The sequence below is a fragment of the Delphinus delphis genome, chromosome 14 (assembly GCF_949987515.2).
Source record: "Delphinus delphis chromosome 14, mDelDel1.2, whole genome shotgun sequence".
Taxonomy (NCBI): domain Eukaryota; kingdom Metazoa; phylum Chordata; class Mammalia; order Artiodactyla; family Delphinidae; genus Delphinus; species Delphinus delphis.
In genome coordinates, this window is record NC_082696.1 from 48,138,409 (window position 1) to 48,152,119 (window position 13,711).

A 13,711-nucleotide genomic window follows, 5' to 3' on the forward strand; every position below is an offset into this window, starting at 1 on the left:
TTATTGAAGGTTCAGGGAAGATAAAGAGGAGAAGGACAATCCAAGCTGAGGGAGCAGCAGACAGTGAAGGAAGGCTTGAGGAATGAAAATATGTTTTACGAGGTCAGTGTAATGACTCAAGATGTCCCTTTCAAATAAACAAACCTCATACTTCTAGTCGAGGTTATTATTGTTTACTATTTAAGACATAATTATTATTTTTATTTTGAATGATTTACGAAAGGATAGAGACTGAAAAGTAAGCCTTCCATTCCTGTCCCCCAGCACCCCTTTCTATAGGCAATTAGTGCTAGCGGTCTAGCCTTTCTAAGCAGACCATAGGTCTTGACACTTCTCCAGGGTGCTGCTAGGGGAATGAGGATGCACCAGTTTACACTCCTTCCCAGCCTAAGGAAATCTCATTTATTTCCTCCAGTGTAAATAAAGGCACCTCTTCCCTTTTACCTCTCAGACATGTAGCATAATTTCCTCAGTGAGCTCAGACTCTAACAATAGATGGGAAAAGCCACGGTCTTCAAGTAGCTTCAGCTTTCCATCCTTTAGACATCCAAGACAAAGGAATACAAATGGCCTGGCTGCCCGCTTGGAAGAGATCAAGGGGAAAATGTAGTGTACTAGTATCTCCGTAAATTATCCTGCCATATTGATAAAATCTTTTGGAAGAAATCAAACCTGTCTTGTTGATTTTAAGAGTCAAAGGAATCTGTTCACACCCTAAGTCAATATAGCCTAGGGGCTTGAGGGCTCAAAGTGTTCACTGAAAAGAGATTCGGAGGCAGTGGCTCTCCCAGTACCCTGGAGATTTTGTGTGGTTCCCGTGGCATTGCCAGAAAGGGAGCGGTGGTGAGAGGAATAAAGGTAAACACCTGGATGTTGTTGACATTCTGTAAAGGAAGAAAACTCATTTCAAATGTTCTAAGTAATGAATTTCTACTGCTAAGAAGTTGGTAACAAAATGAGGGAAGATTTACAAGTCAGATTAAAAAGAGCCAAGGGGGCTTCCCTGGTGGCGCAGTGGTTGAGAGTCGGCCTGCCAATGCAGGGGACACGGGTTTGTGCCCCGGTCTGGGAGGATCCCACATGCCGCGGAGCGGCTGGGCCCGTGAGCCATGGCCGCTGAGCCTGCGCGTCCCGAGCCTGTGCTCTGCAACGGGAGAGGCCACAGCAGTGAGAGGCCCGCGTACCGCAAAAAAAAAAAAAAAGAGAAGAAAAAAAAGAGCCAAGGAAGAGATAAATTACATGGTTTTCTACAGCCATAGTTGGAGCTAATATAGAAGAATCTATGTAATTTGGTAGGAGGGCCAATTGACTTTAATTGTAGCTAATAAGAGGAATCATGAAAAAAATTCAGAACTATGATTTCTGAGAAACATAAATGAAACATAAATGAGGTTGTCGTGGTCAATATTTAAAAGCCTGCCACTAGGAGGAGACAAATGAACTAAAAATTGTTTAATCTGGTCTTCCTTTAGAACACATTTTCTAAATTAAGAAGAACCTATATGAAAATTATATTTAGTAGCAGAATTCTAGTAAAAGAGCCTTTAGTGAGTGTTAACATTTTGTCTTAAAAAAAGATTTTGCACTTAAATAATAGTTTATATTCCATTAGGTGGTTCTTTTTTTTTTTGAAATCCATTTCTTACTCCATTTGAAATTCAAAAACTAAATGCTAGACCAGCGGCCCTCAAACTTCAGCTGCATCAGAATCACCGTGGAGGGCTTGCTAGAGCGCAGATTGCTCAGCCAGAGTTTCTGATTCAGCAGGTCTGGTGTAAAATACACATTTCTAACAAGTTCTCAGGTGATGCTGATGTTTCTGGTCTGGGGAACACACTCTGAGAACCACTGTGCTAGCTAAATGGCTATGGAAGTAAGCCACATGCCAACAACCAGATTCAATTAAAATACTGAGAACATACTAATCAAAGCATTTCAGCTTGCAAAAAAGTAACTTAGTATCAGAAATAAAATTGGAGTGATCATTTTTGGAGGGCTTTGAATCAAAAGAAACCAGCTTATACTTAATTTGGTAGCAGCGTGGCACTACTGGAGTGTGTGATGAAGTAAAATGGCACATACACACAGACCGAGGGCAGAGAGACCAGGTGGGGTCTACAGGGATTCTTCTCAGACCAGAACACAGATACGCCATGTGAAGCTCCTGATAAACGTAGAAAATGTTCTCAAAGCATCAGTTTGTCTCACCGACAGCTAACTAGACGCTTCCTAGAATGTTAAAGCGAAAATAGATGGAGGAACCGCAATGAGAAGCCCGCGCACCGCAACAAAGAGTAGCCCCCGCTCGCTGGAACTAGAGAAAGCCCGCGTGCAGCAATGACGACCCAGTGGAGACAAAAATAAATTAATTAAAAAAAAAAAGAGTAATACAAAGTTTCAGATATTGATTATTGCCCATCATCAGTTTATTCTAAAAGAAGGAGCTAGCATGTCCACATCTGTAGGATCTGAGTACCTTGGATATGTAAATAAGCCTTTTGTATTCTTAAAAAAAAGATGGGGGAGGATGCGAAATCTGCCTAACTTTTTAAAGATAACAGGAGTCTACAAAGAAATTTCTCCAAAGTGGGTATAGAAAGATTTAAAAGCCGCTAAGGGTTACATTCCATAAGGGTACCCTCCTCCCCACCGTTTATATTTTCTCTGCTGTTAGAGGTACTTTTGTAGAAACATTGGAGGAATACTGGTGTAGATCAAAAGTGGTTGATGGCTTAGAACATCATGATGACATTCATAGTTGGAAAGTGCCAGGTTTCAGCAGCACCTGTGATATGTGGTACAATCCGTAGAACTTGGCTTCTCATTAGATGGAGTAGGGTGAGGGGAGTAGAAAGAAGAGGAGCAGATAGAAAAATCGAAATTACTGTGATTAAGAGCCTGGATGACTGGTACAATGGGAGAGTGTGTGTGTGTGTGTGTGTGTGTGTGTGTGTGTGTGTGTGTTGTTTATTTTGTTTTGTTTTTACAGGAATAAGAAAAACTCGAGGAGGAACTTGTATGAGTAGATAAATGTTGAGGTTGGCTTTGGACACCAAGTTCGAGCTTCTCAGAGTAGTTAGGTGGAGCTAGCAGCTAGTAGTTGAAATGTAGTGATGGAACTTGAGAGGGTTTAGAGGTTAAATTCTAGAGTCATCTTTATAAAAAAGAAGTTGAAGTTTTTTTCTAAGTAAATCTGGTCCTAAGAGCTCTCAAATAGGTGGGTTTCTCAAGGGAAAGAGTAGGAGGTCATGATAGAAAGGAAACGTCAGTGTGGGAAAATAAGCATGTAAATATTATTGACTTAAAAGGGAAAAGTTTAGAGGTGTTACAGTGATTAGTTTCATGAGATGGGCAAAGGGAGCCAATGGAAAAAGCATTTTGGGGGCTTCCCTGGTGGTGCAGTGGTTGAGAGTCCGCCTGCCGATGCAGGGGACACGGGTTCGTGCCCCGGTCCGGGAAGATCCCATATGCCATGAAGCGGCTGGGCCTGTGAGCCATGGCCACTGAGCCTACGCGTCCGGAGCCTATGCTCCGCAATGGGAGAGGCCACAACAGTGAGAGGCCCGCGTACCACAAAAAAAAAAAAAGAAAAAGAAAAAGCACTTTGGGACTGTCAGTGGGAAAGGTAGTTTGGTGTGGCTTGGAACAGGACGCTTTTCTGTAGATGTTCAGGTGTGGGGAGATGAGACCCTGGATTAGGGCAGTGACAGAGGAAAATAAAAGGGCAGGTCAGAGACATTCCAGCTGAAAAAGCAATAGGACTTGGGTGACTGCCTAAATGAAGAGGCCATTAAGAGATGGAAGTTTTAAAAAGTCTCCAATTATGAGCCTGAGAGTCAGAAGTATGGTATTTACAACATGAGGTAGAGCCCCATCTGCTCTGTCCAAACAGATACAAGAGGGACTAACCAGACCAGTGGTTCTCAGGTGTGGTCCCCAGACCCGTGTAGTCAGCATCACTTGGAATTCTGCTACAAATGCAAATTCTCAGATCCTACCCCAGGCTACTAAATCAGAAACACTGGGAATGAGGCCCAACAATTAGTGGTTTAACAAACTCTCCAGGTGATTCTGATGCACACTTAAGGTGAAAATGGAGCTAGGCCAGATTTTTTTTCCTTTTAAGAATTTGAAATGGATATACAGAGAGGATCAGTCTGTTGCTTGTGGGGAGAGAAGCTGGAAGTCAGCCATAGATACTATGAGTAAGCTGGAATTATGAGTAAGCAGAGCTATAACTAACTAAATGAGGTGGTTGGCTGGTAGTCACAGGGATACAGGAATGATGACACACTATGGCTGGGGAATACTGCATTCCTGCGGCAGCCAAGAGTGACAAGTTAACCCAGTCTCTAGGTGCACATGGAATTTGTCTAGTTCCATGTTCATTTCAGTTCCCAAGTGAAGCCTAATCATACTGCTATTCTTAGGTACCTATGATATTCTTATCTCTTTTATTGTCATGTGTATCCTTAAAATAGATAGGCTTCCAGTTACTTGAGGTGACCTGTGAGTCTGTGCTCCTAAAACATAAAAAGCTGATATAGCTCCAGAGTAGATGGAGCAAAAGTTTAATAGAAATAATTCCTTTTAAAAAAATTATGCACTTATTTTTTATTCTTTTTTAAAATAAAATTTACCATCTTAACTATTGTTAAGTGTACAGTCCAGTGGTTAAGTATATCCACATTGTTGTGCAACCAATCGCCAGAACTTTTTCTTTCGTGTTTTTTTGGCCTCACCACATGGCTTGCGGGATCTTAATTCCCTGACCAGGGATTGAAACCAGGCCACGGCAGCGAAAGCGTGAGTCCTAACCACTGGACCACCAGGGAACTCCCAGAACTTTTTCATCTTGCAAAGAATTGCTTTTTTTTTTTTTAATTTTAGGTATCTATTCTTTTTTTAAAATTTATTTTATTTATTTATTATTTTTGGCTACATTGGGTCTTTGTTGCTGCACGTGGGCTTTCTCTAGTTGCGGCGAGCGGGGCTACTCTTTGTTGTGTTGCAGTGTGTGGGCTTCTCATTGTGGTGGCTTCTCTTGTTGCAGAGCACGGGCTCTAGGCACATGGGCTTCAGTAGTTGTGGCTGGTGGGCTCTAGAGCGCAGGCTCAGTAGTTGTGGTGCACTGGTTTAGCTGCTCCGCGGCATGTGAGACCTCCCTGGACCAGGGGTCGAACCCGTATCCCCTGCATTGGCAGGAGGATTCTTAACCACTGTGCTACCAGGGAAGCCCAAAGAATTGCTTTTTAAAGAACTAATTTTTGATGAAATCTATATTAATACTATTACCATTCCACCTGGACAACTGAGCAACTTCCAAACTTAACCATCAGGTCTGATGCTCAGGTTCATATTTGCAGTTTTTTGTTTGTTTGTTTTTACTCTCTTATTGGCCTCCTTATTCAGGCAGTCACTCAAAAAAGTATTGGGTTGGCCAAAAAGGTCGTTTGGAAAAACCCAAACAAACTTTTTACTTTTAGTACTTTTAGCTGGAATATCTCTTGACCTCTCCTTCCATTTTCCTCAGCTACTGCCCTAATCCAGGTCTAAACTTCCCACCCTTCAATTTCAACATCTTCTGTGTATGATGTCTTTATCTTTTCTTTTTCTAATTATTTATATGCTTCATATTTTCTGTATTGATCTTCAAATTATAACAATTATGCAGTTCAGGTGGAATTGTAAACATTAAAGATTCCATCAGCTGTTGGTAAATAGGGCAGCAGCCTAACTTGGCACTGTCAATACCTTAGGACCCTAATCTGCCTGGATCCTTGACCCCTCAGCTTATAAAGAGGGGTTACATTAGAAGAGAGAGTCTCTAAATTTTCTCCATCCATGGCATTGCCTAGGCCATTATATTTTTGCTTTATCATCTTGATGGCATTTATTCTATATACAAAATATTACTTATTTAAATAACTTGGTCTTACAGAATTAACGTTTTATTATCAATACATTTCAAGAGAGGAAGTCAAAGTTTTAAGAACAAAACTGTTATACTTAGGGTGTTACAAATGTTTAATTTGTTATGACAGTTTGGCTTGTATCAGAATGTACCATATGTACCAATGTACCATACCTTATCAAACCTCACACTCTTCCTTTCCACCCATCAACTAACCCTTTTGTTCCAACCAAGCCAATCTGTTGAAACTCTACATCCTGCATTTTTTTTTTTTTTCTGTTTGCCACTGGGCCTTTCCTAACGTCATTTGCTCTTCCAGGCTGACCTTTGCTCCTTAGTCTATCTCTGCCTATTACTTCTCATACTCCAGGAAACTTGTCCTGACTAGCCTACTCTAATAGTATATTCATTCATTCAACCCACATTTACTAGCACTTAATATATGCCAGACCCTCCCTCTACTTTTCCTATGAATTTCTCTATGCAGCTGTTAATTAAACAAAAAGGACATTAGACTGAAGTGGTTCTAATTCTGTGGCAGCCTAAGTAAGCAATTGGAGATCTAAGCCTGTACATGCCTCAAGGTTATGAAATTGAAACCTAAGGACAACAAATCACAAACAGCCAACTAAGCTTTAAGCTATAACCAACCAATAAATTCCTTACTTTGCTTCCCTGTCTTCTCTAAAAAAGTCTGTCCCCAGATTCTGTGGATGGAGCACTCCTGACCACTTCCAGTTTGGCACTGCCTAATGGGACCTGATTTTTTTTCAAATAAACTCTTAAAATTTTTAATATGCTTCACTTTATCTTTTAAGACAACTTTATATCATATTGCTCACATCTGTTTTGTATTTGTTAGTTCATGTATGTGTATTTTTTTCTCAACTTGATTTTTTTTTTTAATTTATTTATTTCTGGCTGTGTTGGGTCTTCGTTTCTGTGCGAGGGCTTTCTCTAGTTGTGGCGAGCGGGGGCCACTCTTCATCACGGTGCGTGGGCCTCTCACTATCGCAGCCTCTCTTGTTGCGGAGCACAGGCTCCAGACGCGCAGGCTCAGTAATTGTGGCTCATGGGCCCAGTTGCTCCGTGGCATGTGGGATCTTCCCAGACCAGGGCTCGAACCCGTGTCCCCGGCATTGGCAGGCAGATTCTCAACCACTGTGCCACCAGGGAAGCCCTCAACTTGATTTTAAGTGCCTTGAGTTAATTTTTTTGGCTTCCTTGCACACTGCTGTGGGTTCATTAAGATCATTAAATGAATGGGTGGATGGATGAATTAAATAATGTGAAACTGGTTTAACTCAGAGGATTTGAGGGGAATACTTAACTAGAATTTAAGTCTTAACTAGATAAAAGTCATTCAAAGGACTTCCCTGGTGGTGCAGTGGTTAAGAATCTGCCTGCCAATGCAGGGGACACAGGGTTGGAGCCTTGGTCCGGGAAGATCCCATATGCCACGGAGCAACTAAGCCTGTGCGCCACAAGTACTGAGCCTGTGCTCTAGAGCCCGTGAGCCACAACTACTGAGCCCACATGCCACAACTACTGAAGCCCACGCATCTAGAGCCCGTGTTCTGTGACAAGGGAAGCCACCACAATGAGAAGCCCACGCACCACATCGAAGGGTAGCCCCCGCTCACCACAACTAGAGAAAGCCCGCATGCAGCAACCAAAGACCCAATGCAGCCATAAATAAATTAATTTATTTATTTTTTAAAGAAAGTCATTCTAAGTCCAAACAGCTTTGAGGGTTATGTTGTAGATGATTCAGCTGAGTGACCTATCTCTATATACTGTGCAGTCCTCCATAAGCATTTTTTACTGGAATCACTCAATTTTTACCCTTATTCATTCACTGTTTACATTATTTCTTTTCTACAGAAGACTTGACTCAGTGACTGACACATGTTAAGTGTTCAGAAAACACTTATTAATTATTAAAAGGAATTAATGTTGCCTTTGCAATAATGGTACAAGTTCTTTCATTGCAGGGGCCCAATACTTGAAGTAATTTCACACACAAATTTTTAGAATTAATATAATTCTGAATTTACAGTGGATACTTAATAAATGTTTCCGGAGTGGATGAATAAATTGCAAAGAAAAATGTTTTACCCTTAGAAGAAAGAGTCTTCCTTCCCTAAGTCTGTGTTTCTCAGTGTGATACTGGACCCCCATATTAGAATTACTTGAGATGCTTGTTAGAAATAGAGATTCTTCAGCCACAGACCTACCAGAATCAGAATCTCTGGGGGTGAGGTTGGGTGGGTAGGTGGGTGTAAAGACCAGAAATATGCACTTATAACAAATGCCTCAGGTGATTCTGATGCTCCCATAAGTCTGAGCACCATTGCCCTAAGTAAAAGGTATTGTAGGATTAATAAACAAGGCCCATGAATGCTCAGCAGTTAAGAGCACAGACCCTGAAGCCAGATTGCCTTAGCTTATCACTAAATGTATGTTCTGGGCATGCTATTTAACCTCTGTGCCTCAGTTTCCTCATCTATAAAATGGGAAGAACAGTCTATCTCAGAAAGTTGTTGTGAGGGTTATATGAGTCAATATACGTTAAGGTGCCTGGAACAGAGCCTGGCGGTGTAAATACTATATTTATACTTCTCATTATCAGAAAAGTATGTACTTTACAACAAAAAGATACATTTCTATATATAGCCTGTCTTATTGTAAGAAGACCTAACCCACAGAGTTTGTTCTTTATTTCCTTTCTCCTTTTCTGTTTTAAAGTAGACACTTCAGGATAGGGTATTACCTTATTGCAGAGCAAACCTGCACAAAGAAAGCTTAGATCTTTTGCCACATCCTGCTGAGCCGGAGAGCAGTATTCAGTCTTTTGTACAGCTTACCCATAATTAAAATCAAATAAAAAGGGCAGGGATTCAAATGAGTCTAACATGTTCTCTCACTTACCAGAAAGTGTTTGGATAGCTACAAAGAGTAACAAAACAGCCTATTGTAGCCACAGTCCTACAGCCAAGTCATCTCTTGTCCCAAGTCTCTGTGGAGATCACCTTGACTGTGGGGCCTCTTCTTCCTTCCTACTCTTGTATCCAGGACACTTGTTAGCCTCTGGTGGATGGAAAACATTCCCAAGACCAAACCAGAGAGTTTATAACTCTCCCTCATAGAGTGAGATGAGCTTTGGCAACTGATGACTCGAGGATGAGTCCTTGACAGCAGGTGTGCCTGGGAAGTTTAGGAAGGTTTTTTGACAATGGGTTTCATGTTGGTGTATGACTCCAGATTGGATATGATTAATAGACTCTTCTAAAATTAGACTTTTATCATGTGACTTCTAGAAAGTTACTTAGAATTTCTATTTCCCTATTTGTAAAAAGGAACTTAGAATGTTAGTGCTAGGAGGAACATCTAAGAATTTAATACAACTCAGTAAATTTTTATAAAGAAGCTAGGTCCACAGAGGTTGAGGGACTTACTTAAGGTTAAAGAGCAAGTAAGTGGTTGGGTCAGGAATAAAACATGTGGAATTTAGTTAATTTTGCTATTAACAAAGGGATAAAATTGGGGAAATGATGAAATTTTTGCTTGAAGGCCAAAAATTTTAATGCATTGGTATTTTACTTTTTTGGTATTATTTCTGACAATCTAGCTAATGAATAAAAACATAAAGAATTATTTTCTAGTATTTCATCTAATGAGAATATAATAGAAGCTTTGCTGTTAAACATAAGGTATAGAATTTTTATGGTTTCTGTGAATACATATTTTTCATAATAATTTGGGATCATAATTTTAATTGATGTTTTAATGAAAAAATTCTTTTTAAGATTATTTCATTATGGTATATATCTCAATTAAAAATGATTCTAATTTTCCATCATTCATCAAAAGTATATTTCAATTCCATGAACTTTAATTATACTTAAAGATTTTTAAATATAATTTCAGATATACAGAAAAGTTGCAAGAATAGTATAAAGAATCTCCTGGCTAGTCTTCATCTTAAAACATTACATACATATAGTATATTTCTTTAGTTTTATTCACGTATCCACTTTTTTTTTTTTTTTCTGAGACATTTAAGAGTGAGTTGCATGGGAGGGAGGGAGACGCAAGAGGGAAGACATATGGGAACATATGTTTATGTATGACTGATTCACTTTGTTATAAAGCAGAAACTAACACACCATTGTAAAGCAATTATACCCCAATAAAGATGTTAAAAAATAAAAAAAATAAAAAAATAAAAAGAGTGAGTTGCAGGCATGATGCCCTTCTAACCTTAATTCTTAACTGGAAAAAGTGTACCACACCCAGTAACTCTAGAGTAATCCAGTATCGGTCTTTTCAGCAACACCCACTCAGGCAGATAATAATCATTGTTGATAGCATCATTTTCAAATTGTAGCATCTTCTGACTTGAACAATGGTAGATAAAAATCTAGCTGTAAGAATTATTAATACAGTCTTTTCGCTCAACAGGTATTTACTAAAGAGTATTTTGGTGCCCTAAATGAATGAAAGAATAAAACATGTTCATAGTTTGCTCATTTGAGAGTTGCTGAGCTCAACAAAGACTTCTCTGTATTTTCCCCTATTTTCCCCTAATACACTGAAGCATTTTCTTTCAGAGTGAGAAGAGAATTTAAAATAAAATTGCATTTGCTTATGGATGAACGATCAAAGTATCAAATCAGAGATCTAAAACGACCAGTTCTGAACTCTCTAAGGATTCAGTTTTGCTTTCTGCAGTTTCATTATTGTGTTAGCTGTTTCCTTTTTGCTGAAGTTGCACTGAAATTGGATGGTGTCAAACAGATCTTTAAGAAGTTTCTCTTACTTGCTTCTATTGCATTGTCTTCCAAATGATGTTAACATTCACTGGATGCTTGCAGTACTTAAGGAAACCCTTTCCCTTGTCAGCCTTGAATACACATTCAGTCCAGATCTCCACATGAATCCTGATTACCTTGGCATCAATAGCAATAGAGTTTGTGAGATCATATAAGGGTATAGTGGACAATTAACACAGGAGCCCTTAGATTAAAATTGCCACAGGAGCTCTGAGGGGCAAAAGAGGACAAAGGGTCAGTAATAATACTTGGCATTTATTTAAGCATTTAAATTTCCAGTGCTGTCTTTTCCAAACAAAGCACCCTTGGGTAGAAAGTTAGTTATCATCACTATATAGATCAGCGTAAATAATCAGAGCACAAAATGGCCTGTTGTAAGCCAAGCTCATGTCTATGAGCAAGAAGGTTCTATAGCAACAAATTGTTGGCAACAATTAGACCCTTGTTCCTGGTTTTAAGCAAAGCCTTTAGAACACAATTGTTTCTCATATTTAAGAGGACACATTTGTGAAAGATGTCTAAACCTTAGTTATAACCTCATCATTCTGTGCTCCCTGATGTGAAACTGGCCTCTTACCAGATGAATAGAACATGACCTACTGTTTTAGCAGCATCAGATATTGCGAGGGTATTGCCATCTTTCTGGTGCCAATGTGTCTTTGGTTATTTAAGGTCTGAAGAAAAATACTTTATAACATGAACACAAGTAAAATACACCTTATTTTTGTTGTGTTGATAGTCCAAAGGCTACTGGTAAAAAAAAATCCCAGCTATCCTTATTGCCTTTTGTAGAAATGTAGTGTCAGTGAATATTTATCAAGCTCCCTTGCTACGCGAGATACTCTTTTACATATTCGTGAAATGTGGAAATAAATTTAAAAGTTGATGATGCAATTTGATTAGTCTGCACTATGATTTATGAGGCTGTGATTTTTTCCACGAAGATAATGTTTCTTTTCATGCTTTGAGTGAAACAGGATAGCAACTAGTTAAGGATAAGAGCTTCCAACGTTAAACAGAAAATTTCCAGTGTTTTAAAAAAAGAACCTGACTAAGTAGCTGTCATTGGATCTTCCTCTTATTTTGTTTCACCTCATTCTTTGTTTAAAATGACATCTTGACTGTAAGCAATGAGCACTACTAAGTTTCATCTTGACTGGATTCCCTCATGTTCTGTTTTTTGTTTATATGTATTTTCTCAGGTGTTAATTCATACACCTGCTTTTTGTGTGTGGGGGGGAGGGTTGGGGTTGTTTTTCCCTTGGAGGGAGGTGCTCGCTTCAGTGTCACAGAATTCCTATAATGATTCATCACATAATTTTCTATATGGAACTCACTCTGGTATGTTCGGAACACAAATGGGTATCACCCGTGGCTTTTCATAAGCCTCTGATAACTTTAGATACACTTTAGGAAAAAGAAGAAATATCTTACTCACATTATGCTAAATTAACAGCAGCTATTTATCTCTCATGAACTTGTGTTCCATGAAACACTGCCCAGTATCTGATAAGCAACTGGATAGTAGAGGACTATGTGTTACTTATTACTGTGTCCTTCAGTGTCAAGCATAAAACAGTACACATTGTAGGAAATTGATACATATTTGATGAATTGGAACAATTCATTGCAAAAGTCCAGTTTGCAGATAAAAATTCAGTACATAAGGGCAAAAAAGGATTGACTTGGGGGAACAAAGCAACCTCAGTTCTTCTAATGTTCCTAACATTAAAACCACATAGATTTCTATTCAGAAGTATATTACCAAATCCAATTGGGTGTCATTTAAAGCTTGGGGGAAAAATATGTACTAATAAAAAGTAATTTTAAATTTCTTATGTATTATTGTGTTTGATAGTTTTCTTTGGAGAGGTACCAAAGGTTCTTTTTTAACTGTCACGGAAAGAAAGTGTTGCATCACTAGTGGGGAGATGGGGATGGGCAGCAGAAGCTTCTCAGAGCACTTAATTATATCAGTCTAACTTACTGTCACCAGTGTCACATCCTGGATTAGTCATGAGATAAGTTTAAGAAGTGTCTAAAAATGGCAAATTATAACATAAAACTTAAATGTAAGTGCCGTTATCATTAAAGAAATGAATTAAAGAAAAAGCCTCATGACCTTTAAGCAAGTTCTGTAACAGACATCAGCTGTTTCATTTATAAAATTAGAAGAATGGATTGGATAATACTAAGGTCCCTTCCACACAGCTTGCTTAATGCTTTTTCAGGAACAAAAAGGTCTCGTGGCTGAGACAAGGAATTGACAAAAAACAGTTCCTATGAGAATAGTGAAAAGGATGATGATAGAAAAATACATAGTATCACCATTCTGTAGCCCTGTACCAGACCCTCTTGTTATTTACCTGATGTCATCCACAATTAGAGCATTTTGCCAGAGTTTGCCCTTAAAGGGGTTTACTGTGTTCTGGAAATGGACTACACAACAGTGTGGCAGTCAGGAGATTTTTGCTTCTGTCCTGGACCAACTTTCTGAGCTTCCTTTACTCTGCAAGCTGTTAGTCCGGGATTTAAATGTTGGTGTTCTCCACTATATTGTAATCTCTTACAGGGCAGGGATCACACCCCATTCAGGTCTGTATCCCATTCTACCTTGCATAGTGCTTTGCAGATAGTCGGTACTCAATAAATGTCATTGGAATGATCTCTTTGTTAATGAAATAATAATGGAACTGAACTCTTTTTTTTTTTTTTTCCCTCTTTTATTTTCCTTTTTGGCCACTGTGTGTGGCTGGCGGAACTTCCTCGACCAGGGGTCAAACCCGCGCCCCCTGCAGTGGAAGCGCAGAATCTTAACCACTGTACCACCAGGGAAGCCCTTGTTTTTTTTTGAAACCGAACTCTTAAATAGAGGTTCACATAAAGGAATATAATATTCAAATAGTACCTACCACCTAAAATGTATGCTTTTCCTTATGCTCATTAAACGTTTGACCCTTTC